Genomic DNA, 26252 nt, shown 5'->3' on the forward strand with positions numbered 1-26252 from the left:
TTCTCAACGAGAAAAGGAAGTCCTCAAAGAATACCTCCAAGCTAACTTAAAGAACGGACTCATTACCGAATCGGTATCCCCGGCAGGAGCTTCACTCTTCTTCATCCCAAAAAAAAGAGACAAATGAACTTCGACCTTCTATTGACTTTAGAGGAATCAATAAGATTACTGTGGCAGACAAATATCCTATGCCATTGATCCCGGACATCCTTGAGGCAGTTCGAGGGGCTTCATTTTACACAATAAGTAAACAAAGTTGGCAAACAAGGTCGATGAAACTCAGCGCAAGGACCTGAATTATAAAGAGTGGTGTGAGGAGCACTGCGGGTGAGTGTGGGTGTGGGGACTCGCCAAGTCCTCCACCAATAAGACAGAACCAAGTTGATTTTACAGACACACTGCGCGCACACACAATATAAATTGCAGTTGGTAGATGTTTATTTCCTAAGAAATAAACATCTACCAACTGCAATTTATATTGTGTGTGCGCGCAGTGTGTCTGTAAAATCAACTTGGTTCATAATACACAAAGTTGGACCTTCGTGGAGCTTGCCATCTCATCCGCATTGCCCCTGGAGACGAATGGAAGACAGAAATCAGAACCCCATTTGGACACTTCGAATACCATGTAATGCCCTTTGGATTGGTTAATGCACCTGCTGTGTTCCAGCGCTTCATGGACCATCTGTTTGTGGATATTCTATTCCATATTGTTATCATTTATTTAGATGACATTTTAATATACTCCTCCTCTCAAGAAGAGCATCTTATACATGTAAAGACTGTACTCGAGCGGCTGCAGGCTAACCAGCTTTACTGTAAAGCTTCCAAATGCAAATTTCATCGAAGACAGGTAACCAATCTAGGTTTTGTGATGTCATCACAAGGCATTTCCATGGATCCTAAGAAGGTCTCCGTGGTAGTCGAATGGCCTATCCCTTCTAACGTAAAAGAGATCCAATGTTTTTTAGGGTTCGCCAATTTTTACAGAAAATTCATCCCTAGCTTTTTGGAAATTATTCTACCACTTACTCGACTTCTAAAAAAGGGAATTCCATTTGTATGGGACGATTCCACCAATCATGCATTTCAGACTCTCAAAACCATGTTCACTTCTGCATCCAGTTTGATAACTCCCGACCAGAATAAGCAATTTCTTGTAGAAACAGATGCTTCTCATCATGCGCTAGGTGCAGTTTTACTACAACGAACGGATCAAGGAGATGAAAGACCAGTGGCGTATCTTTCTAAAACCTTCAATGCCTCGGAGCAGAACTATTCTGTGCTCGAAAAAGAATTGTTGGCTATCAAGAGGGCATTTGAGGAGTGGAGACACTTGTTATTAGGCTCATCCATTCCCGTTGTAGTACGCACAGATCATCAGAACCTCAAGGTCCTACAGAATGCACAGACAACTAATAGTCGACAAGCACGCTGGGCATATTTCTTTCTTCCGTTCCGGATCGAGTTCACCTTCCTCCCTGGAAAACAAAACCTGAGGGCGGATGCTCTCTCCTGTAAAGATGCTCCCATCTCCCAATTCAGTCCTGAACAACTATTTCCCAAAGCAAAATTCATCGCGGTCATCACTGACTTTTTACAAGAATTAAAGACCGCGTCAGCCACTAATCAAGACTTCTGCAGAAAGATAGCTGCTACCCACCATCTTGTCCAGAACAATTCTTGCTACTTTTACAAATCTCAGGTCTTAGTTCCTACATTGGAACTCCAACAAGAAGTTTTGCGAATGTGCCACGACTCTCGAGCCACTGGACACAGAGGCCCTCAATATACCTCTAAATCTTGGGAAAAGAGGTCTGTCAGGTCTTGGGAATCAAGCAGGCACTCAGATCTGGATATCATCCACAGATGAAAGGACAGACCGAACACCTTAATCAGACCCTGGAGACATATCTACGGTGTTTTGTATCGGCTGCCCAGGACAATTGGTTTGAATTATTACCATTTGCCGAATTTGCCTACAATAACGCTCGACATACGGCTCTTCACACTAGTCCTTTCCACTGTACCTATGGATTTCATCCGTCTTTTGTACCTTCTGTTACCAAATCTCCCTCATGCTGCCCAGGAGTAGATGGTCTCATTTCTGAGATACAGGAGGGGCATAGAGTGGCTAAAATGTCTTTGCAAGCTGCTCAGGACAGAGCCAAACTTATTGCTGATCGGCATCGCCGAGACATTCCACCGTTGAACCCAGGTGATTCAGTTTGGTTGGCTTCTCGCTTTCTCCCCCGTCACTTGGTCCCTTCTAAGCTATCCCCAAGGTTCTTTGGTCCTTTCAAGATCTTATCATTGGTAGGTTCTGCTGCTGTCAAACTCAAACTGCCCTCATCCTGGTCTCGGATACATCCTGTATTCTATCTGTCCCAGATAAAGGTAACAGTACAAGACCGATTCCATCGATCAGATCGTACTCCTCCTCCAGTCGAGACGGATACTGGTCCTGAATATGAAGTTGCCAGCATCTGTGACTCCCCTTATCGTAGGGGGAAATTACAATTCTTGGTGGACTGGAAGGGGTATTCTCCTGCAGAACGAACTTGGGAACCGGCCTCAGGAGTTCATGCACCCCGACTGGTTCAACGATTCTTTAGATTGCATCCCAGGAAGCCGGGGTCGCCTCCCAGGAGAAGGGGACATACTGTTACACACACGAAACAGTGGTCTCTTTGGTCCCGCAATCGGCTCTGTGGTTCTATTCAGAGCGGTATCTTCAAGATGGCGGATCACAGTGCAAGTAGATCTGCGATCACAGTTCCAGTATTTTCACGTTCGCCAGAGGTGCGGCGTACCGCTCACGTGATCCCTCATATGACGAGAAGGTTTCCAGCTCTTCGCGTCGCTACTGTTCTAGCTGATGCTCCGTGAGTTTGCAACTAGATTGTGCCCCTCAATCCCTTTGTAAACCTTTCACACTCCTTACTAATACTAACTCTGTCTTTCTTCAAACTTTCCAGATCCTTCCCGCAGCATTCTCTGTTCACCCGATCCAACCGGTTCCTACCTGCGCCTCGTTTAGAGACGCCGGTTCTAGTTTCCCGAGCTACAGTCTTTCGGGTAATATCCAGTTCCCGCCTGAGCTACATTCTAAGTGTTTCTCCGGGCTTCTTAGGTTTCTGATTAAACAAGTTCACTCACCTTTACCTCTTTTTGGCAGAATTGTCACCCTGTCACTCTCTCTGGATCCCACCTCTCCGGCTTCTCTCCTGGTATTCCAGACTCGGCAGGTTAAGAGGTTAGGGGAAAGTATTACAATTACGTACCTGCTTCTCTTCATCCTTTCTGAGTTCCTCATATTCATCTCTTCCAATTGTCACCCTCTCCAGAAGAAGCCTTCCCGTCTTCGAACTTTCATTGCATCGGTAACAACATCCTGCAAGCCACACACAAGCCATCGGATTCCGCTTTCGACCAGGGTTTTTTTCCCCAGAGGGTTTCCCTGACTCGCGTGCACTTCCTCTCAGGGTTTTGTAGTGAGTGGCGCGTTGGTCAGAGAAATTCTTGCTTTCAGCATTGGCTTCCCATTGAATATAAGTCTGCTCAAATGAGAATTCAATTCCCATCAAACTGTTTATTGGTTTAATTAAACTTGAAGATATATTGTGATAACAACTTGGTCCAATTACTGTTGGATACATTTTAGCTTAAGGCAGTGAGACATTTATTCTTCCACCAAAAGCACCTGTCGTTTAGGACTTGACGCTATCACTCATTCTCATTGGAGTTATTTAAGGAGGGCTTTGGTAAACATTGTAATATTGCTAATAAAAGGTCCAGACCACACTTGTCTACCTTAAAGGTAGGTAAATGTGGGGGACTTATGCAAAATGGCAACAATCCTTTGATTCAGTGCAGGAAGTCTATTGTAAAGTATGCAATAAACTTTAGAAAATATGACATTCGGTTACTAAAAAGGGCATAGGTTACAAATGTAATTAGAAAAGTGCAGCGCTCCACATGGCAGCCTACTAATTTCTATAAGACATTTACACCCTTGCGCAGTGCAATTTTGTCGGCATAAGGATCCAGGAGCTTTTTGTTGTAGCATTCAAAAGATGTTCTTCTCTTAAATCAAGATTCTCAAAGACAGGATAACAAATAAAGGGATCACCAAAATGAAATATCTATCACAATTTGAAGCTGACTCAGGTCGCGGATATGTCAGGGATTGATGACCCCAGATTGGATAATTTGAACTCCTATATTTCACCACATTCTGGAGGGGTGTGAACAATTTAGATAGCTCATTGTCCACCTTGGGCTCATGTGTTGCATATTATTTAAAGAATAATGCTCCCGCCAGCTTATTTCACTAGTGGTAAAGAAGAATCAGAACTGAGCTGCATTTTGGGTGCCACCTTTATAGCCGATCTTTCAAATGATAGCCCACATCCTGCCTCAGACTTCTTGACCTAACCTTCCTAAATCTATTTATAAAAAAAGAGCCTTGCAACGAGGGGTAGCGCTCTCAATGCTTTGTTCCATATTAATGCACACCTTTAGAAAGGCAGACTTGCCAGCTCTATGGCAACTTTCTGAGATCTGTTCAGAGGGCTCCCCTTCCCTTTGTCAATGATCGTTCTCAAGCAGTTGCTATGGCAAAACATGTTTCAAACACCAGAGATGTCAAACAAAACTCACATCCAAGCTAAATTCATTTTCTGCAATAGAATGCAGCTGAATTAACCTACTGCTCACAGCCAGGTCTACTTTGGAAGGATTATTGTTATTCTGCAATCCATGGAGTGGTAGAAACCCGCCTTGAAACAGGCATGAACGATTCACGTGTTGTACCACTAAGAGGGTTTTCTAGGCACTCCTAGCATGTGCAGGATAGCTCAGGGGCAACAAGCTTGTCTTGGAAGCAGGACCACAGGGCAGTACAGGTTCGACTCCTGACCCTGTTCTAAGAATTGAAAGATGTTCCACCAGCATGTCATGTTAATGCTGGCATGCCTGGAGGCATATACAAGTTTTGCATTTTGAAGCGCAAAATACAAAACTTGTTAACCCAGATCGACCACGTTGAACACTTTTCTTTTAGTACTTGCGATGCAAATGATTAAAATAGTTGGAGGGGACAGAAGTGCACACAGATGTAGTCCTCCCATCCAATTTACATTTCTTCTTAAAAATGAGCCCCTTTGTCGCAATTCTCGATGACATTATATTTTGTAATGGGAATTGCATGGTTTGGACCACTTCCGTTGGCAATTGTATGCAAAGTGTCCCTTAGGAATGTTTTTTTACTTTTCCACCCCATAAAAACACAGGCAAGATCGCCTTTACACTTTCCCTTTCCACCATCTTTGAGTAAAAGTGTACATTAACAGTTGGGGAACAGGAAGGAGCATTTACAGTGGAATGCATTGGAATCTGCCTGCTTTTGGCAGATAGTAAATTCAGGCAGATTTGATAGGAATGTGGCGCATTACCACCGGCATGAGAATCCCACTCTGGCGGTAATGCATCCACAATTTTCAGTTAGAGCGTGAAAAGAAGTAGGACATTTTAAGTTCCACCTGCGCCCCTGCTTCGTCTCACACATTGAAGGAAATACTGCAGACTGATAAACATCGCGGTGAAATGGTGCCAACCTTACCACCATTTTCCCCCATCTGCAGGACCCGGAAGATGATCCCGCTATGAATGTCCTGACTATACAGATTGAAGGGCTGCAAGTATTCAGAAAGTGACCTGTTCCATCTGTTTTTCTTGACTGTATTACTAGCTAATTGTTAACACAAAAGCATTAATAAGACTTATTGCTTTTACTTGTAGACATGTACATTCACGACTATACGGAAACTGCAATATGTGCTCAAAATATGTTGCTTCTCAAGAGCAGGCATTCCCCAATGCTCATCAGTACCCGGACGACTACTTTACTTTTGTATAGTAGTTTCACATTGTGTTATTCATTCTGTTTGAATTTGGGTTATGTTTTGCTGTTGTTGTGGTAAAACATAAGCTGACTCCGAAGCAAATAATTTGTAATTCAAATTCATCTATATTTGACATAAATTCAATGACTACAACATCAATGTTTTAGTTATAGCTTAACAAGGATCAGAATATACCACTACTCAAATAAGTCGTTTTTATTTAAGTTATTTCCTTTAGTAGTTTTTAATATGTTAGTATTTTAAATAATACTTTCTCTATAATCCAACAATTCACAATGTTATAATAACAAAATGTCTCTAAATTTTATCTTTCACTGGAAGTGGGGACTGCTGCCATATATATGTTTGAGAACCGGACCACAAATAAGAAGAGAAAGTGAGCGAGACAAACAAATGAACAGAAATAACATACATATATATACAGAATGTCATATTACAAACAATGAAAGCAATGACCAATGTGCCAGTTTCGCTAAGCCTTGTGGATGCCTTCCCCGGGACCTAAACATTGACATTGACCAATGTCTTCTATGATTCAGGTATGATATTTATTTCAGTAATGTCTCCATTCTTTTGTATATAAAATATTGACCATACTTATCTATTTAAGCAATCTAATATACATATTTCCATGTGTTTCACATTATTAAACTAGTTACCCAAATTCTCGTTCGCCAAGCCTGGCTTTTCCTTTGTTTTTCTCATTACTAAACTAGTTGGCCATCTTCTCCCTCCCAACTAAATTTGACATGTATGGCAAATGCTTCATGCACAAAAGAATATTGATGATAGTGAAAGAAATATCATACACTAATCATAGAAGATCCACAACATTCTGGCATGAATATAATGTTGTATGTATATAAAAGCCACTTGCATGCTTGCACTGCGTTGGAATTGCCAAGTGTGGAGCATTTATGGATATAGGTGACCAAGAGGTGGTGGCCACGGAGCCTTTGCTCTATAATCACTTGAGTCTGTTAAGGTGGGGGACCATTCAACATGGAGGGAACTCAAGGTATAGTAGCCTCACTAACAAGTTTCAGGTGCTAAAGGATAGGCAGAGCCAATGCAATAAACACTAGTGTGCTGCTATGTCATAGCTGAGCCTTGGCATAGATTATGTAACATGAAAGGGGCACCTTTTGCTGATTTTGTTTCCCATGATGGACAAATGGGTGGACAGAAGGGTCAGGATGTACATTTTCCTTTGCAAGGCTGTCATGAATTAGAGAAAACAGCCAAATTAGTTGATCATGATACACTGTGAGTCACTGGTACAAATGTAAAGAATTCATATCTATAGATACATGATATATGACAACTAGACTTCTCATTACTACGGGCATAGAAAGCGGGTCAATGAATCACCCAAACCAGGGGCTAGGACGGGCGTGAGTATGTTACTGGGTGCAAGTCAGAATACTCTCTGGTTCTTACTGCACTATTGGCGGTAATCACATAAATTGGATCACCATAGACTGAAAAACAAACAGTCAGCTTTAGGAAAGGATACTAGTTTAGCATGCATCGTGAGAGAACTTATGGCAAGTTATGGACACCGGCCTTTATCACTAACTCGCTTGTCTCATACAAATGTGTACAACCAGACAGGCCACTTACCAGTCTGAGGCAGACAGCAGGAGAAGACCTGGTGGGACCTGGTGGGAATAATGTAAAGGTACCAGAAGTCAACTTGATTACAGATGTCTCTCATTCAGTACCAGCCCATCTGATCATGGCAGTTTCACTGCAATTGGTTTTGCCGCATTTGGGGTGCTGTTTTGTTTTGGGAGAGACACGTTTGGGTGCTCTGGAAATTGATATTTGGGGTACTAGAATGCTGGAGGAGGAGTGGAAGGGCATCAGAGTGTGGGGTATGAAAACAGTCTGAAAAATTGAGCAAAAACACAACTGTGATCAGATGTCCCTGATCTTCTTATCCAGAGGCGGCTATCATGCCACAAGGTACGCCTTTACACCTTGTATGTTGGAGAATTTTAAACCTACAAATGGCATATACACATAAATAACTTATGCTTGATAATAGGCTACATTGGCATTCCATTCTGAACCATTGTTGAGTCCTCCACCTCTGGAGAGTGGCGATATGTTCATTTCTGTATGCAGACTGCCAGCTTTCCTTTAATGGTGGATTAATCATTCCAAACATCCACCATAATATATCTCATTCTGTGTGATTATTTCCATGTAATCCGTAACGAGTGGAGATGTAAGTTGGGCACGTTGGAATCTTGAGTTATTCTATGCAATGTTATGGTAATAGGATTTGTGCCATGCACCACTGCCATCTGCATTGACTCAAATCCAGGGGTCAAGCCCTAAAAATTAAAGTGGGGGGACTCATCAACAAATGCAATGGGGTGTGACGTCGCCAGAAATGAGCATATAGCATATCAAGGTTGAATATGCATATTTCATTAAATTGGCTTTGCATAATCACCCAAATTGCACAGGACGAATGGCATTTGCCGTTCAGAAAAAAATCAACACACACACACAAAACCAAGAGAGGATATTTTCTTCTACTAGTGTGTTTGAAAACGTTAAAATGTGTGCACGTTTTAAACTCCGAGAACCAATACAAATGTTTTCACTGGTATTTGCAGTACCAAAAAACAGCATTTAATCCTTAGTTGTTTGCTGTTTTTCATCAGGTTATATAGTGCATTGGTGATGTGTCTGGTCTACAAAGCTGTGGACTGTGGTTCGATCACGTGGTTGCCTTTAATGCATAACTTCAAAGACTATATTCAATGTTTATCATTTTAGCTAGGGGGGACTGAGTCCAACCTCTGAAAAAAGTGGGTGGACTCCGTCCCCCACGTGTAATCTCGACTTGAGCCCTGCTCAAATCACTCTGGCTAATCTGGAAGAGTGTGGATTGGTTTGGTTAGTTTGGAGGAGAGGGAAAAAGCAAGATTGCAGTGCTGTGTGTTTGTAATAATAATTTAGCATTTATATAGTGCTACGAACCCTCAGGTATCTGAGTGCTGCTTATTATTACCCATGGTGTGTGGTGCTCCTGCGGGAGATTCGAACCTGTGTCAGCAGGCTCTGCACAGATGTCAAAGCAAGTGCTCTACTCACTGTGCTATTGGACCAGCTATGATAATAGATTTATATAGAATTATATAGAATTATCATATATATATTTATATTTATTTATGTACAGGTGGAACAATGCTATTTTGATCATAAAAGAGCATACAATAGATAGGATGGGAATGGGGTGAGCTTGAGAGACATTCTGAAAAGGTTGCGGAGGGGAGTAAATGGAACAGTCACCAAGGACAATAAATAAGTGGACATGCATAGATTGCAGGTAGGTGGTACAACTAGCTGTGCTCAGGGTGTAACCATGATGGGTGAAGTGCTAAAGTGAAGGCAGAGCAAGTGAGGGACAGAGGTGGGTTAGAGGAGAGGGAACATGTTCTCTAGCAGGCAGATGAGAGGTAGGTTAAGAGTGTAACTCGGAGTTGAGGAGGTAGGCTTTTAGTATGGTTTTGAATAGATCCATGTCTACTGTTTCTCTGATGTCCGAGGGAAGAGATTTCAATTCAAGGAGAGAAGAAGCAGAATCAAGAGGAAGCACAGGGAGGGCAATATGCCACAAGGGTAGTCAAGGAGGCATAGTGGATAAGGCTTGTAGAGTTGGATAGAGGAGGATAGATACAGTGGTGCCTTACCATGGATAGATTTGTGTACCAGGCGAAGACATTTTAATCTGGCCTGCTTTGCATCATCAGCCATCCAGCCTAGTGACGGTACGAGGAAATAGGTGTGAAGTGAGGGAGTTCAAAGTGTGCCCTGGTAGCAACGTTAATGATCTTGTCAAAAGGACAGAAAGCTGGATGCTTGTACAGTAGTCCAGTTTAGAGATAACAAGCGTGGTTAAGAGATGCTTGACTGTGTCGAAAGGAAAGAGGTGCCTGATTTTCCTACTATTTCAGAGGCTGAGGCGAGCTGCTGTTCCAGTTTTGGAGATGAAAGTAGGGAAGGTGTGAGAAGGGTCATACACAACGCAGAGGTTTCTAGCTGAAGAAGAATAAGGGACAGTGTCAGGTGGAAACTGGATAGGCAGAGGAAGCGATGAGAGACAGCTTTTGGCAGGGAAGAAGAGCATCTCTATTTTGGTAGACGGTAACATCAAAGACTGCAAAGCCAACCAATATTTAATGGCAGAGAGACAGTTTTACATTTTGATAGAGAGCTCAGAAGATAGTTCAGGAAAAGAGAAGAAGATTTGGGTGTCGCCTGCGAAGAGTTGGTATGAAAACCCAAAGGAGGAGAGTAGTGCCACAAGAGCAGAGGTGTAGGAGTGTAAAGAGGAGCAGACTCAAGACAGAGCCTTGTGGAACACAAACAGAGGAGTGGGTTGAGAGGTGTTGTTGTTCCAGAAGAAAAAGAATTGGCGAGGTGTAAAGTAGCATTCAATCCAGACAAGTACTCGATCATGAATTCCAAAAAGAAAGAGTATTAAGGAGATTATAGTGATGAACAGTGTCAAAGGCAGCAGGCAGGCCAAAAAAAATTAAATAGGAATGACTAGCTGAGGAGCAAGATGGTCTAATCGGGCACAAGCGGGATTAGCCTTTATCAACAGAGATAGCACTGGTTGGAAGTATCCTGAGCTCTTTGTGTGTGACAGCTTTCTAGATGTGATGTGTTAGGACTACTAAGGGATTTGAGTCCAGAGAGGCAACCTCATGCTTACACTGTAGGCATTTGCTGGCTCAGTACTAGGCTTCAGTTTGTGTTAGAGGTGTAAAATGTATTGTTTGCACTATGAGGAGTGGGTATTGTAAAAGCCAGGTATGGGTGCGTAGTTAGTACTTTCATGTGGTGAGTAAGGTGATGAAATTGAAGGTTAGTCAATAGGGTGGTTGGTCTGCAGGATTTCCTTATCGGGTGCAATCACATGGCATCACTGTTGGTTGTATTGTGGTGAGAGGTGTTGAGCTTCTTCATGAGCCCAGCAGGCTGATGTCCACTGTTGCATTTTCGATAATAAAGAAGAAGTAGGAGGTGTGCTTTAAAGATTTTGACATTGCTAAAGGTGTTGATATAGTGAAATCATTGATCTCCTTCTCTGATTGCCATTAGCTGGTTTGGAAATGGGCAGCCTGGATCTGGTATGGCGTTCCTTTCGGGTGCTTCTGTGACTGGTATTTAGTCAGTTGAGAGGTGCTATTTCTGCTGGTTGAGTGTTAGCTCATTTCCATTGATTATGCACAGAAAATCCAGGCTTTTAGTATTTTTTCAGGAATAAAAGTGGTCCCGTGATGTGCAGATTGTCACACTTAGCCTGGAATATTTACCTGTATATCTTTCGAAGTCTTGGTCTGGGGTTTTTCTTTCTTCCGTATGGCTCGGGTCTTGTAGAGGCACAGTCGCATGTCCTCCATCACCAGTCTGCAGGTGGAATCCGGCTGTGGTAAGTATGCGTTCAACTCCAGGAAGGATTAGGAAGAAGTCACAGAGTCTTGGGAGGAAGGGAGCCAGGAAGGAACCAGGACACGTACCAATAGCAGGTAAGGGGATGTGCGCTGCAGCCGGTAAGGCCCCTGGAAGGAGGAGCGCAAGTACTAAAGTGGGAGGAGTGGAAGGGACTAGAACACTGCTTGGAAGGGAGAAGGCGCTAACAAGCAAGGGAAAAAAGTATGACAGCATTTGCCGAAGTTCCGAAAGCTAGCGTTGAGACACGCAGCGCTGCAGGGGCGTGTCTCTTTTCAAGGAAGTGGCGAACTCCTGGAAACACTAGAGCGGTAGCTCTGCACTAGCGTCGGCCATGTTGGATTTACTTTTGAAGGGATGTAGCAGTGTTTTATGGACCACGAAGTCCAGAAGGGACTGAAATGACGTATGATGACAGCATGCCCCCTCTTAAACTGCAATCCTCCTGGTTTGCCCGGATGGGTTAAGTGGAATCATCGTAGCAATCGAGGCGCATTCATATTGGACATTGTTTCCCAAGTTCGTTCGCTGGGAGGATATCCTTTCCATTCCACCAAATATTGTCGACGACCCCTTCTATATCTGGAGTCACAAATTCTGGAAACGAGTACGGGGGTAGGTCGAGGATTGGTAGTAGTTTGTGAATAAGGTTTTAGCAAGGATGTGTTAAAAACAGGATGGATACTTTTCCATGAATCTGGTAATTGTAGTGTAAAGGCTACAGGGTTGATGATTTCTTTTATTGAAAAAGGCCCATAGAAACGTGGAGCCAACTTGTTCGTTCTTAAGTGTTAAGGGAAGAGTCTGGAGGAAAGCCAGACCTTATCTCCGATTGGCATATTTCGGACCGGGTCTTCTCCTGGCATCAGCATATCGTTTAACATCCATCCTTCCCTTTTCGAAATGTCCTTTCACATCCTTGTGTACTGTGACCAAATGCTCTATCCAGGAATCGACCGATGGAACCGGGGTGGAAGGAGGCAGGACTGTAGGTAAGACAGATGGATGGAATCCTTGGGAGCAAAAGAACAGACTGGTCTTAATGGCAGCATGGTCGGAGTTATTGTAAGCAAATTCAGCCACTGGAATCAAGACAGACTAATTATCCTGTACCTTGGAAGCGAAACATCGTAGGTATTGTTTGAGTGTTTGGTTGACTCGTTCTGCTATCCCATTGGTTTGTGGATGGTATCCTGAAGACAAGGCACGTTGAATACCCAACATCTTACACAAGTACTTCCAGAATTGCGAGATGTACTGAGGGCCCGGTCAGAAATTATTTTAGAAGGAAGGCCATGAAGTCTGAAGATGTGGCTTAAGAAAATCCCTGCTATTTCTTGTCCTGATGGTAGCTTTCCAAGGGGGTGAAATGGGCCATATGGGAAAACAGATCGATGATAACCATAATAGTCGTGAAGCCCTTGGATGGAGGTAGCTCCACGATAAAGTCGGTGGCAATAGTCTCCCAAGGTCGGTCTGGTAAGGCAGGTTGATACAGAAGACCTGCTAGTTTCTTATTGTCACACTTATTCTGACTACAGACAGCGCAGGCTTGGATGTATGCTTTTATATCTTTGGCCATTCTGGGCCACCAAAAGTTCCTCTGAATGAGTCTAAGAGTTGCTGAAATGTCCTGATGACCTGAATGGAAGGTATCATGACAGAGAGTTATTATCTTTCATCTCAGTTCTTGTGTAGGTACCACTAGGCGCTTGTCCTTAAAAAGGTAACCATCTTTAGCTGAGAGTACCCATCTGTTCGTCTTAAGGTATTCCTTCCATAGATCCGAAAGTGGAGTTTCTGTGTGGATATTATCCAATAAAGAATTCGCCTGGGCAATAAAGACGGAATCAGGAAACATATTTGGAAGGGCACAGGTTTCTTCAGGTTCACAGTCAGGCCGTCTGGGCAGAGCATCAGCGATAATGTTCGTTATTCCTGGAACATGGTGTATCTGAAACTGGTATTGAGCAAAAAAGAAGGCCCAGCGAGCCTGACGACTGTTTCTACACTCCAATGACTGAAGGACCTGTAAATTCCAATGATCAGTCCGAACTTGAATCGGATATTTGGCACCCAGGAGCAGATGACGCCATTCGGTAAAAGCCTGACGGATGGCAAGCAATTCATTCTCCAACACAGAGTAATGTGTTTCACTGGAATTCAGCATACGAGACAGATAAGCTATGGGATGTTCTTTTTTGTCTTCAGATTCCTGTTTTAGTACAGCCCCTATGGCATAATCTGAGGCATTGGTTTCCACCAGGAAGGGTTTGTCAATGTCAGGTTGAGCCAGGATGGGTCCTTGGGTAAACCTTTGTTTTAACTCGTGGAAGGCGATTCTTGGTCTTTTGTCCAGTTGAAGGGAACATCTTTCTTCAGTAATGCAACTATGGGCTGTACGATAACAGAAAAGGTAGGAATGAATTTTCGATAAAAATGTGCAAGTCCCAGGAAGGATTGTATTTGTTTTACTGATGTGGGAGTCGGCCACAAAAGGATTGAGTCGACCTTGGCAGGATCCATTTCAATTCCTTGGGGACCTGGGATGAATCGCAGATAACAAACAGTCGGAACATGAAAAATGCATTTCTCTGGTTTAGCTAGTAGATTATTCTTGCGTAAATGTTGTAAGACCAGAGACACATGTTCTTGATGTAGTGCGGAATTCTTTGAATAGACCAGGATGTCGTCCAGGTAAATAATAACAAAAAGGAATAGCATGTCTGAGAATACTCTGTCCGTGAAACACTGAAAAACTGCTGGAGCGTTAGATAAACTGAATGGCATCACTAAGTACTCAAAATGACCAAAAGGTGTCCTGAAGGCAGTTTTCCACTCATCGCCTTCTCTTATTCGAATCAGATGGTATGCGCACCGAAGATCAAGTTTGGTAAAAATAACAGCTCCGCGTACTGCTTCCAGGATGTCTGAGATGAGTGGCAACGGATAACGGTCCTTTCAAGTGCATTGATTGAGTCCCCGGTAGTCCAGGCAGGGTCAAAGTTCCTTGGTATCTTTCTTAGGAACAAAGAATAAGAACGCCCCTTCAGGGGACTTAGAAGGGCGGATGGTGCCGTTGGAAAGACTAGTGTCCAATATTCACATAGGGCTCTCTACTATGGTTCCGAACGTATGAACATCCTTCCAAATGGTATGACTGCAGAATCGTCAGTTTCAATGGCACAATCTTCAGGTCGGTGGGGAGGTAATGCTTGAACGATATCTGATGAGAACACATAAAAGAATTGTTGATAAGACTCAGGTACCTGGGTAACATTAGACACAATAATGGGCGATTTCTTGGATTCCAGGTTTTCTGAGGAAAGGGGTTGCGTCCCCTGAGATAGGCAATTCGAAAGACAATATTCTGATCCTAGGAACAAGGAGCCTGCTGCCCAGTTGATATATGGATTGTGTCTTTGAAGCCAAGACATGCCTGCACCATCGGGTAATGAGCGGCTTTTATAATGTCAAAGTGCAGAATCTCCTGATGATTGTTAATAGTTAGTAGCAATTCCGTGGGCTGTTGAATTACGGGCCCTGAAGATAATGGTTTCCCATCGATTCCTTCGACTACCTGTATGATATCTTTGAGCCTTCGGAGGATTATGGTATTTCAGGGCCCAATCGTGATCAAGGAATCTGCCCATTGCTCCGCAGTCGACCAAGGCCAGGACGGGGTACATTTCCTTATTGGTAATTGACAGGGACACCTGAAGAATCACCAAGCTATTTGTGGGTTGACTGGTTTTGCTTGGAGAAGACTTTGAGCATGTATCTTTCTCCCGAAGCTGGGCTCCGTTCAAGATCGGGAGCTGGCGTTTCCCGAACGCCGGGGTGGAGCTATCGGGCAATTTCTTACAAGGTGTTTGTCAGAAGCACAAAACATGCAAAGTCCAGTACTGCTTCTACGAGTCCTTTCTTGAGAAGAAATGGGTCCCTGTAAGGAACCAAGTTGCATGGGCTCGGGTTCCGGCGTAGGAGTAGGAGCTGTCTCTTTAGAACTGGGATAATCCAAGGGGGCTCTTGCTGGCAAGGAACGTGCTTTTTTCTTTTCAGACTTTCTTTCCTGGATGCGGAAATCAATTTGCAAAGACAAATCCAGTAAAGCCTGGAAGGAACGTGGATGGGCAACCCGGGCGAGTTCATCCTTGATCTCGTCATTCAATCCACGACAAAACAAAGTGAAACAGGCTTCTGGAGTAAAATCAGCCTCCTTGGCCAATTGTTTGAATCGGTGACGTATGACAACATATGCTGAGTGCCTTGTTGGAATTCCAATAATTTCTCTTGGGCACTGTATACCTGTTCTGGTCGGTCAAACATGGTTTTAAAGACATCCATAAATCCTTCATAGTTGTCCAGGAGTGGGTCTCCTGAATTCACTAAGGGAGTTGCCCAGGCCAATGCGTTCCCCAAAAGGTGGGAGATTATGAATCCCACCTTGGCCCTGGGTGTTGAGAAATAGTATGGTTAGAAAGTGAAGTGTACCAAACATGAATCAAGGAAGGAACGCAGTGCCTTGGTGGTTCCATCATATTTGTCCACAATACCCCCTACCATGGCACTTTCCTGGAACGCCGAAGCCCTGGAGAGTACAGGTTGTTTCAATGCTGCATTTTCGGCTTCAGTTGTTAGTTCTTGCATGCCTCTCATTAGGTCCTGAACTGCAGCTCCCATATTAGTGTCAATATTCAATCCTTGGCGTCTCAAACTGTCACACTTAGCTTGGAATCTCACCTGTTTATCTTTCGAAGTCTTGGTCTGGGGTTTTTCTTTCTTCCATACGGCTCGGGTCTTTTAGAGGCACGGTCGTGTGTCCTCCGTCGCCAGTGTGCAGGTGGAATCTGGCCGTGGTAAGTATGCGTTCAACTCCAGGAAGAATTAGGAAGAAGTCACAGAGTCTCGGGAGGAAGGGAGCCAGGAAGGAACCAGGACACGTACCAATAGCAGGTAAGGGAATGTGCGCTGCGGCCGATAAGGTCCCTGGAAGGAGGAGCACAAGTACTAAAGAGGGAGGAGTGGAAGGGACTAGAACACTGCTTGGAACGGAGAAGGCGCTAACAAGCACAATGGAAAAAAGTATGACATCACTTGCCGAAGTTCGTAAAGCTAGCGTTGAGACACGCTGCACCGCGGGGCGTGTCTCTTTTCAAGGAAGTGGTGAACTCCTGGAAACACTAGAGCGGTAGCTATGCACTAGCGTCGGCCATGTTGGATTTACTTTTGAAGGGATGTAGCAGTGTCTTATGGACCACGAAGTCCAGAAGGGACTGAAACGACGTATCATGACACAGATTTCCGATGGTCGCTTGTTCGAAAGTTGACTCAGCATAGTGAAGATACCCGAGGCTCAGTGTCTTTCTCTGCAGAATCTCCTGGATAATATTAGCACATTATTTCTGGATCTTAGATTTCCAATTAGTTGGTAATATTAATTCTGCTGACCGAGATGTTTAAGGGGCGGCGTGAGGTGGGACTACCATTATTTCTGTTTTGAGTTTCAGGTTGGGAGCCATTACCCATACCCTTACTTGTGTGAGGCAGGTACTGAGGGTGGTGCTAGTGTTTTCATCACCAGTCATTTGGTATATAACCTGAGAGCAATCCACATAGTTACAACAAGTGAGACCATATGTTTTCATGTTCTTCGTTAGTGGGGATATTATTTGGGTCCTAATCATTTTTACTGTTTTTCCAGCATATTTATAACTGCATTAGCATTTGGTTTGGTAAGCAACACCCTTGCATTTACAATTAATTTGTACCAGCAATGTACATGTTTTGGGGCCATTGGTAAAGTAGTCAAGGTTTTTGATTAGTTAACAAACTGAACATGTACCACATGCTGTGCGTTTACGTTGATGAGAATTGGATGATGCAATTGCATTCTGACATATATAATATGGAGCATTAATGACAGTGTGGTAAGTCAATTTTGGGCTATTCATCAATGTGGTACATCAGCTAAGTGGAGACTAGAATTCTGTGAGTTATGAGTGCCCACCTCAATTTATATTTTTCGGTAAGCCAATTGTAGAACTTAAGTCTTGTTGACGAATTTGAGGATGTTGTTTCTTCTTCCCTAGGGGGAGCCCTTTCTCGTGGGGCGGAGGTGGTGCATCCGCGGTACAGTGGTCCTCCTGGGGGTGGTGCATTAAGGGTGAGGGAGGATCACATGGGGAAGGAATCCCTCTAGGGATTGGGGATGACCATCATCAGATAACGTCGTATGGCCCTGCTTCAATACACTCAATCCCTCTCCAACCCTAAATCCTCCTTCTCCGTCTCTAGATCTAATGTGTTTCTTTGTCGAGTCAGTCAACCTAACATACATGACAAGACTGAGAGACCAGAAAGTACAAAGTATCATGCATATAGTTTTCAAACCGGTACTGTCATGAAGAGAAGATGACCCGGAAGTCAAAGGATCACTTTAGAAAAGCAGAGTGAGTGTCTAGTGTCTCAATGCAATTGATTGGCCGAAAGCAGTACAGCAGTCCCACGCAGGGGTTTGAAAGCTCAGCTGGGATGCGGAAGAGAGAGAGCGTTACTCCGAGGAAGAACAGCGGGAGCCATGCACCAGAGCAACTGACGCAAGTCGCAAGGGAAGCAGTAACAATAGGAAGAGGAGAACCCAAACGTAATCCACCACGATAGGTTGCCGCTGATTGAATTCTCTCAGTGCCCAAGGCCTTTCAAAGCAAGAGAGAAGGAGAACGCAGAGCCAGGAAGGATCAGAAGACTGCAGAGCCATTGCAGACCCTGCTGGATAACTGAATGCTACCAGAGCCTCGATAAGGGATGCAGCTGCCCAGGGACAGCTGATACCTATGAGAAGGAAGCAAACAGTTATGCAGGTTCCCTGGGAGGTGCTAGAGGTCCGAGGAAGCCGCAGGGAGAACCCAGAAGCTTGGAGAAGAGGGTCTGGGACCATGCAACAAAGCAGGAAGAATTGTATACTTGGCAGAAGAGTGAACCAAGCAGATACAATGCTACAGTGCGAGTCTGGAACCTGAACCGAAATAAGAAGGCGAGAATAAGAGCATTTAGGTGCCTGATTGCAAATGAAGTAAAGCAGGAACAGTTGTATACTTGGCAGGAGAGTGAACCAAGCAGATACAACAATACAGTCCGGGTCTGGGACCCGCATCCAAAGAAGAGCTCGATAACAAGAGGGTGTGGGACCCTGATTGAAAACGAAGTAAACCAGGAAGAGTTGTATATGTAGCAGGAGAAACCAAGCAGATGCAATGCAATAGGGCGAATTTGGAACCTAAACCCACATAAGAAATCAAGAATAAGTGGGTGTGGGACCCTGATGATAAATGAAGCAAACAAGGAAGAGGCGTATGCTTGGCAGGAGAGTGAACCAAGCGGATACAATACAACAGTGTCATTCTAGTACGCGCACCCATATGAAAAACCAAAGTTTAAAGTGATGAAGAGCAAGAGGGTCTCGGACCCTGTGGGAGAATCAGAGACACTGCATGGGGGAACACTTGTTTGGCAGGAGGGTGAACAAAACCCAGTAAAACATTGTGGATCTGGGACCCACATCCACATGAGAGTTAGGAATAAGAGGGTAATGGACCCTAGAAATTACTTAAGGAATCCTACGCTTGATAGCAAACTGTGCCAACTTGGTAGGATAAAGAAGCATGAACACAAGACAATTTCCCTTGTGAATTGCCAAGTAACCCTTTACCAAAGGGGGCTCAGGAGCCCTAAAGGAATGACCTTAAAACAAGAAGAGCCCAGGGGAAAGGAGCACAACCCTAGCATTGGAATCTTGTATTCCAGAATATTAGTTTGCATCACTTTCCATTACCAGAGAGACTGGGACCTTTGCTGTTGTTTGATAACACAAGGAACATTTTTGACTTTAAATAGAGATCATCCTTGTACAGTTACATTAGATTGTTAGTGCTTTGGACATAGGTAGGTTTTGAGACACAACAGTGACAGACATTTTAGTTTTGGACCACTTGCTAATTTCACTAGATTCCTTTAAAGTAGGGAAACCCCTCTTAGTTTTAGGGATAGAGAGACATGTTTCCAACCCACATTTAATTAATAAAGTCTATGCCAAAAAAAATGCCACCATTGTGTCCAAGCCTTACTTCTGCAGCCTTAGTGAAAAAGGGAACAAAACTAGTTATTTTTGTTTAAGAAATAGTATATCTTAGACATATAATTAGAGATCAGGATTTGGAATTTGGATATCTTGTGGGTTCTGAGGATATAAATTGATCTATCTTTTGTATATTGACAATATTATGCAGAACAATTATAGGAACATTATTTATTGTGTTTCTTTTGATGTAATCCACAGATGAATGCAACTGACCACAGTGTATTGTTGAGATTATTTTTTAATGGGATATAGCGGACACTTTATGGATTATTTATTAATAAGAGCTTCAGAAAATTGTGTGCATAACTCTGAAGAAAGCCTGGTACTGGAGAGGTTATGACAAACATATGTAAGGTAGTTATGTGCATACTGTGTATGCAACCTCGGGCAATAGCATGCATGTTTGTTGTGCTAGTGATTAAAGCAACAGTTTGACATGCACTATGTGGGATATCAATTAAAAACAAGGTTTGGAAAAGTCAACAGTTTTGGCTTTCGTGTAGGCATAGGATTGACATTTGCCAAGCACTGCCATAATGGTACTATCTGGGCATAAGATGTTAACAGCTGAAAAATGGTGTGATAACCTAGACATATTGCAGCAGTGCCTGGCAAATGGGTACCTAATACCTATACACAAGGCAAAACTGTTAGTTTTTCCAATGTTTATTTCAAATAAGATTTCAGTGCAAGAACACACATGCTGCCTACAAATCAAGTGGCTTAAGGCAAACTTGGTTAAGAGATTTTTATTGCACCAAAATACATTTAAAGCTGCAATTAAGCCATTAACCTTCTGAAGACTTCTTTGAAATAACACTGACTGACACTTAAAGCATAACATTTAATCTTACTGTTGATAAATGGGGCACATCATGTGTAGAAGTGACGATAGGAAGTAGCACTGCAATGGGCAGTCAATGAGTTTGCCAAAGAATGAAACACAACTGCAAAACTGTGTGTCCCTCCTCATATACTCCAATGCAAACTAATAAGGGGCAAACATATGACTTTTAGTGAACATCAATTGGATGGCGTAATGTAGGGGACATCACTGAAATTGAGATTGGGTGAATCTAAAGCCAGAGGTGCTGGAATGGTCCCGTGCTTTATTTACATGTTTTGTGTTTTTATCCAAATACTAGGAAAATGTTCAACTGTAAAATACAGGTACCTTCTCACCTGATAGTACCAGACTAATTATGCCAATTTCTATACAAACTTTGAATTAATATTAGAACTTAGGCCAAAACGCGAGAAAGCCCATGGACTGAGTCCTGTTGAAGAAGGATGCTGAATGCTACTTTCCTAAAATAAACTGTTCTACTTTCATCAGAAAACCAGTACCTTATTGTACAGGAACAGTGTACTTGACAGACCTCTACAAATATGAAATCTGCAGTCTGTGAAATGTAGAGCAGCACTTCATCTAAACAATAGAACAGTATTCCCTAAAATGAATTGAGAGAAAAACATGTGGGAAAGCCCAAGGTGTGAGGTTTGACTAACATTAAATTAACAGCAAGAAATGCTGAATCCCTTTTTCTAAATAAGACTTTCTTCTTTTACCTGGATGGTGTTGCCATGACATTTAGGGGCTGATTCGTGGAATTATTTGCGGCGAAAAACAGAGATTTGTGCGCCATTCTGCCTGCAAATCCCTGTTTAACAAATGGGGATTTGTGGGCAGAATGGTGCACAAATCCCTTTTTTTCGGCGCAAATAATTCCATGAATCAGCCCCATAATCTATGTACTTATAATGAAAGGCTGGATGTATGTTTGTCCGATGTCATCATGCACAGTAGAGGCTGCCCGAATGCACCGAATGCTCTGCTAGAGAGAGCTGTAGGCTTAGGATATATAGTGGTCCTACTGTGTCAATGAAAACATCCATTGTGGCCTGTGTACACAGGCTTGTACACTAGCTGCAAATGAAGTATCATATTATCAAAGGCTTGCTGGAATTTTGAATGATCTCATTTTTGAACATCTGAGACAATGATGAAAGTGCCTAATGTGTCACCTTTTCCAACAATAGACACAACTGAGTGGATTATCTTTTCAAGAATATATGTCAGAAAATACTGAGATGTACTTATAAATGCTAATAGAATCCTATTGCAAACGTACTAAGTGTCATAGTTATATGTGTGACTTTAGGCAGGGAATATATTACTGTTCAAATCTGCACAGCCCGATTGTCAAAGCCACATTATTTGTTGCGTTTCTTTTGATGTAATCCAAACATAAATGTAACTGACCGCAGTGCATTGTTACGATTATTGTTGAATGGGACATAGCAGACACTTTATGGATTTTTACCAATAAAAGCTTCAAATTATAGTGTGAATATATCTGAACAAAGCTTGTGCTGGAGAGGGTATGACAGAAATATGTAGGATAGTTAGGCCAATGACTATGCTGTGTTTGCTGGTTCTTCGGTGAGCTTGACAAAAAGCAAAATGTTTGTTCCGTCTGCATATAAACACATTCCTAATGGGGAAAGCCTTATGCCCCAAGAGATGATTAGCTTGGCCATCTGTTGAAAAACAGAACTATTTATCTTGTATCAATGGAACACATTGGGTTCTGCACTATAAAGGAAACTCATACTTAAGGCCTTTGGTTAATGGTTTTCCCCAACCCCATGGGTTCATCTCAAGAAAAATATTCTTAAAGAAATACATCTTTGCATTCCAGCAGAGACAAATCTACTTTGGCCACATTGTGCAGATTCACGAAAATTATCAAAGCATCAAAGGCTGAGATACACTTGAGATTTCACCTCTTGGCATTAGCTCAATAATAAAATCCTCAAGATGCCCAACTAATGGAAGAACAAACAAAAGAAACATCTGTCAGCGAAACATATTTATCATTGACTGAAAGCTTTACAAAGGGGATTCTAAGAGCTGGTCACATGTCTTCTTATGCTAGCATGAACTTTAACCTTCAAAATTCAAGAAATTAAAATTATTATGTGAAAGATCTTAGGCATTTAAGCACAACTATTGACATAACTCCAAAATGATATGACTTAAAGCTAAAAGAAAAGGTGTTCTGACATTGTGAGATTCTCCTACACGCTAGGAGAGTAGAGACAATAGCCCTCATTACAACTGAGGTGCTAAGTGCACCAACCTTACCACCATGGTGTAAACTACGTTTACACCATGGTGGATGGCGGATTTACCGCCCCATTACAAGGTGAGTGGGGCGGTAAATCCCCATTTCCCATTTTCCCTTCCCCATTCCCATTTTTGCCCCATAGGGCATAATGGGAGTGGGGAAGGCGCTAATTACGGCACCGTAAATTACGGTGCCGTAATTAGCACCAAGGTGCCTTAGCACCATGGAACTTAACGCCTGCAAAAAGCAGCGTTAAGGTGGGAATCAGGCGTTAAGGGTTAACGGTGGCGTTAACCCTTAACGCCTGAGTTGTAATGAGGGCCAATATGTTGATATTCATCAATAATTAATAAAATCATATAGTATAAAGGCTTCCTCATATTTCAATATACACATTCATACCATACATCCCTGAAGTCGTGAGGATCGTGGGACTCTAGAAACCCATACTTCATTTATGTGTAATGTTGCTACGAGGAGATATGGAAAAAATATGAGTGCAAAATTGTTCTGAACACAAACATTCTGATCTATTAAAAAAAGAAGGGGTTTATTCTATGGGATTGCCATCCTGTTAAGCTAACCAATAGAGAAACCTGACCAATTAAAAACTGTGATGTCAGTTTGACATAGTGTGGGGATATTAGACATTGGCCCTCATTACGACCCAGGCGGTAAGTTACCGCCTGGGCCGTGACTTTACCACCATGGCGTAAACTATGTTTACGCCATGGTGGTTGGCGGACTTACCGCGCCATTCCGACCTTGGCGGGGCGGTAAGTCCCCAATCCCCATTTACCCTTCCCCATTCCCATTTTTGCCCCATAGGGCATAATGGGAGTGGGGAAGGCGTTAATTACGCCACCGTAAATTACGGTGGCGTAATTAACTCCATGGTCCCTTAGCGCCATGGATTTTAACACCTGCTAAAAGCAGGTGTTAAATCCGCCATGGCGCTAAGGGACCTCGTACTCAGGCGGTAAGGGTCGGCACTGTTTACGGTGCCGTAAACCCCTTACCGCCTGAGTTGTAATGAGGGCCATTGTATAAAGAGAAACACACATGAAGTGCGGAGAAGAGGTAGAATTCTGAAGGCAGCCAAATGGTGACCCCTTGTCCCAAATGGATGAGTGCTCCGTCTGAATAATATCTGGACATGACTGGATCATGTCTATGAGGAAATCTGAAGCAGGTTTTACTTGGAGCAGACCTATTTCTCACAGGCAGGTGTAACAGACCATAGGGCTTTGTTTGACTGGAAAATTACCTGAAAGCTTTGAGGGGTTTTGCTGGCTCTGTGCCTTAAATAATCTTTCAAAAGTGAGTGTACGCACTTCCCAATGTAACTGCAGGTAAAGGGTGCCAATTGTAGAAACTAATTCCAAAAAGAATGCTTTTATTTTTGTGTGCGAAATGCATCATTGCTTCCTCACTATATTTAAAGCCAAGTGATACCTGATTTATTGAAAAACAAATAGCCTTTCCTACACACAGAGCACAGTGGCTGATGCACTATCACCAGCAGAATGAGAATGGGATGTTGTTGCTTGTTAGTGTGAAATGCATCCTGCTTTCACTGTATTCAAAGATTACATTTAAATAAGAACAAATAGCATTTGCCAAAGCAGAGTTCAGCATTTTGTAAATTATAGCTACATGAACTGAACCCTATGGTTTCACGGTGAGTAGTCTGACACTGGATTTCTGAAAGGGTGTACAACTTTCACATTTCCCCAATTGACCAGTAATTTTTGAACTATGAAAGCCATAGCCATATAAAAAGAGATATTGTGATTAAAGAGAGCTTTGTGTCAGGTTTACTAAACCTGCCATACGGAGTCAGAACCCTGCACCGTATCTCCTGCCTGCAAGGCTCTAGCAGCCTTACTGGACCAGAAGATATGGGCCATGATAGGACCTACTCACATTACAAATGGCGGCCTGACAACCCGCGGGCAATCACTAAGATGTGTGACTTGGAACTTAAACAGGTGTTTCCTTTTTTCTGATATGAGCGTTGGAAAGCACTCATCTTTCAAACCCTTCATGGAACGCAGTGGAGGACTGCTGCGCCTTTCATCGGAAATTGGCAGACCCAGATTAAGCAAGTGCTTTTCACCCTGCACTCAGGATGTGTAGGATCCCGACCGTCGCTGCAGAGGATAAAAGAATGGATACTTCTTTGTTAGGTAATTAGTGACAGTTGGGGATTAATGTGTTTACGACTTGTACCGGCCGTGAGCTGTAACTTTCATGTTTCCCAGAGTGGAGGTCTAAACTAAATCCAAGATACTCACCTTATGTAATAATGCTGGCTGCATGTTTTCCTGATTCCCAGAACAAGCGCACAAGCCATTCATAAAAATAGCACTACTTTCCATTGCACCAGGAACAATGCACACAGAGTAAATTGTGCATATCAAGTATTGAGTGAGTGCACTGCTTCCCCTATCCATACCCTTTCACAACTGAAAGTGGCTTACACGATACTGTAGATATAGTACTGTGCAGTCCCCCTTCAACTGATAACCGACAATCCATTTCAGGTAAACCTGACCCTTCTAAAGATTTCAAAATGTGGATGGGGGTTTCTTGTACCACTCCTAATTTTCCTTTTGTCTTTCCTGATTTACTGTAGTTCTTCAGCTTAGAAGACCTGCCCGCCTGATTCTTCTCGCAATCCAGATTCCACTATAATATCAAGGTATGAAGAAAAGGGGTTCTGTTATACAGAACATCAGAACTTCCTTCTCTTCTTTACCCTAGCATATTTACTTTATGGTTCCTGAAGGTCTGTACACAAGTCTTGACACTTTGCTTACCAATTTCCATTCCAAAAGAAAATATGCACTTTTAAATAAACAGTACAATTTCACCAGTGACATTGGCCCTCATTAGGACCTTGGCGGAGGACCATGGTGCAATTTGCACCATGGTCCATGGCGCAAAGCTGCCAACTCCGCCAAGGTGGTTGGCGGACTTACCGCCCCATGCTGACCTTGGCGGGGCGGTAAATCCCCAATCCCCATTTTACCCTTCCCCATTCCCATTCTTGCCCCATAGGGTATAATGGGAGTGGGGAAGGCGTTAATTACGCCACCGTAAATTACGGTGGCGTAATTAACATCAAGGTCCCGTAGCGCCATGGATTTCTCCGCCTGCAAAAAGCAGGCGTAAAAATCATCCATGGCGCTACGGGAACTCGTAGTCTGGCGGAGAGGTACGCCATGCACTACGCCGGCGTAAAACCCTCTCCGCCAGGGTCCTAATGAGGGCCATTGTGTTAAAGTGAGAGGAGTCCAAAGTGGATACCCCCAAATCATTGAATTGGGGGGATAGTTGTGGTCCTTTCAGAAAATCGCAATCTTGAGTGAATATATAGTGTAGATACATCAATATTCTGTGTTCTCTAAATTGAGAGCTTGTATTTCACGTACATATGCTAGAAGCCAATCACACCACATTCTACAAGGGTACACTTTGTTAATAGGAAATATCTAGCAAGCATATTTTTCTGTATAACCTTTTTCTGGTACCAAAACATTGCTATTAATAGTGGATACAATAGAATGTTTT

This window comes from Ambystoma mexicanum, chromosome 4q (assembly GCF_040938575.1).
Source record: "Ambystoma mexicanum isolate Mex_15411 chromosome 4q, UKY_AmexF1_1, whole genome shotgun sequence".
Taxonomy (NCBI): domain Eukaryota; kingdom Metazoa; phylum Chordata; class Amphibia; order Caudata; family Ambystomatidae; genus Ambystoma; species Ambystoma mexicanum.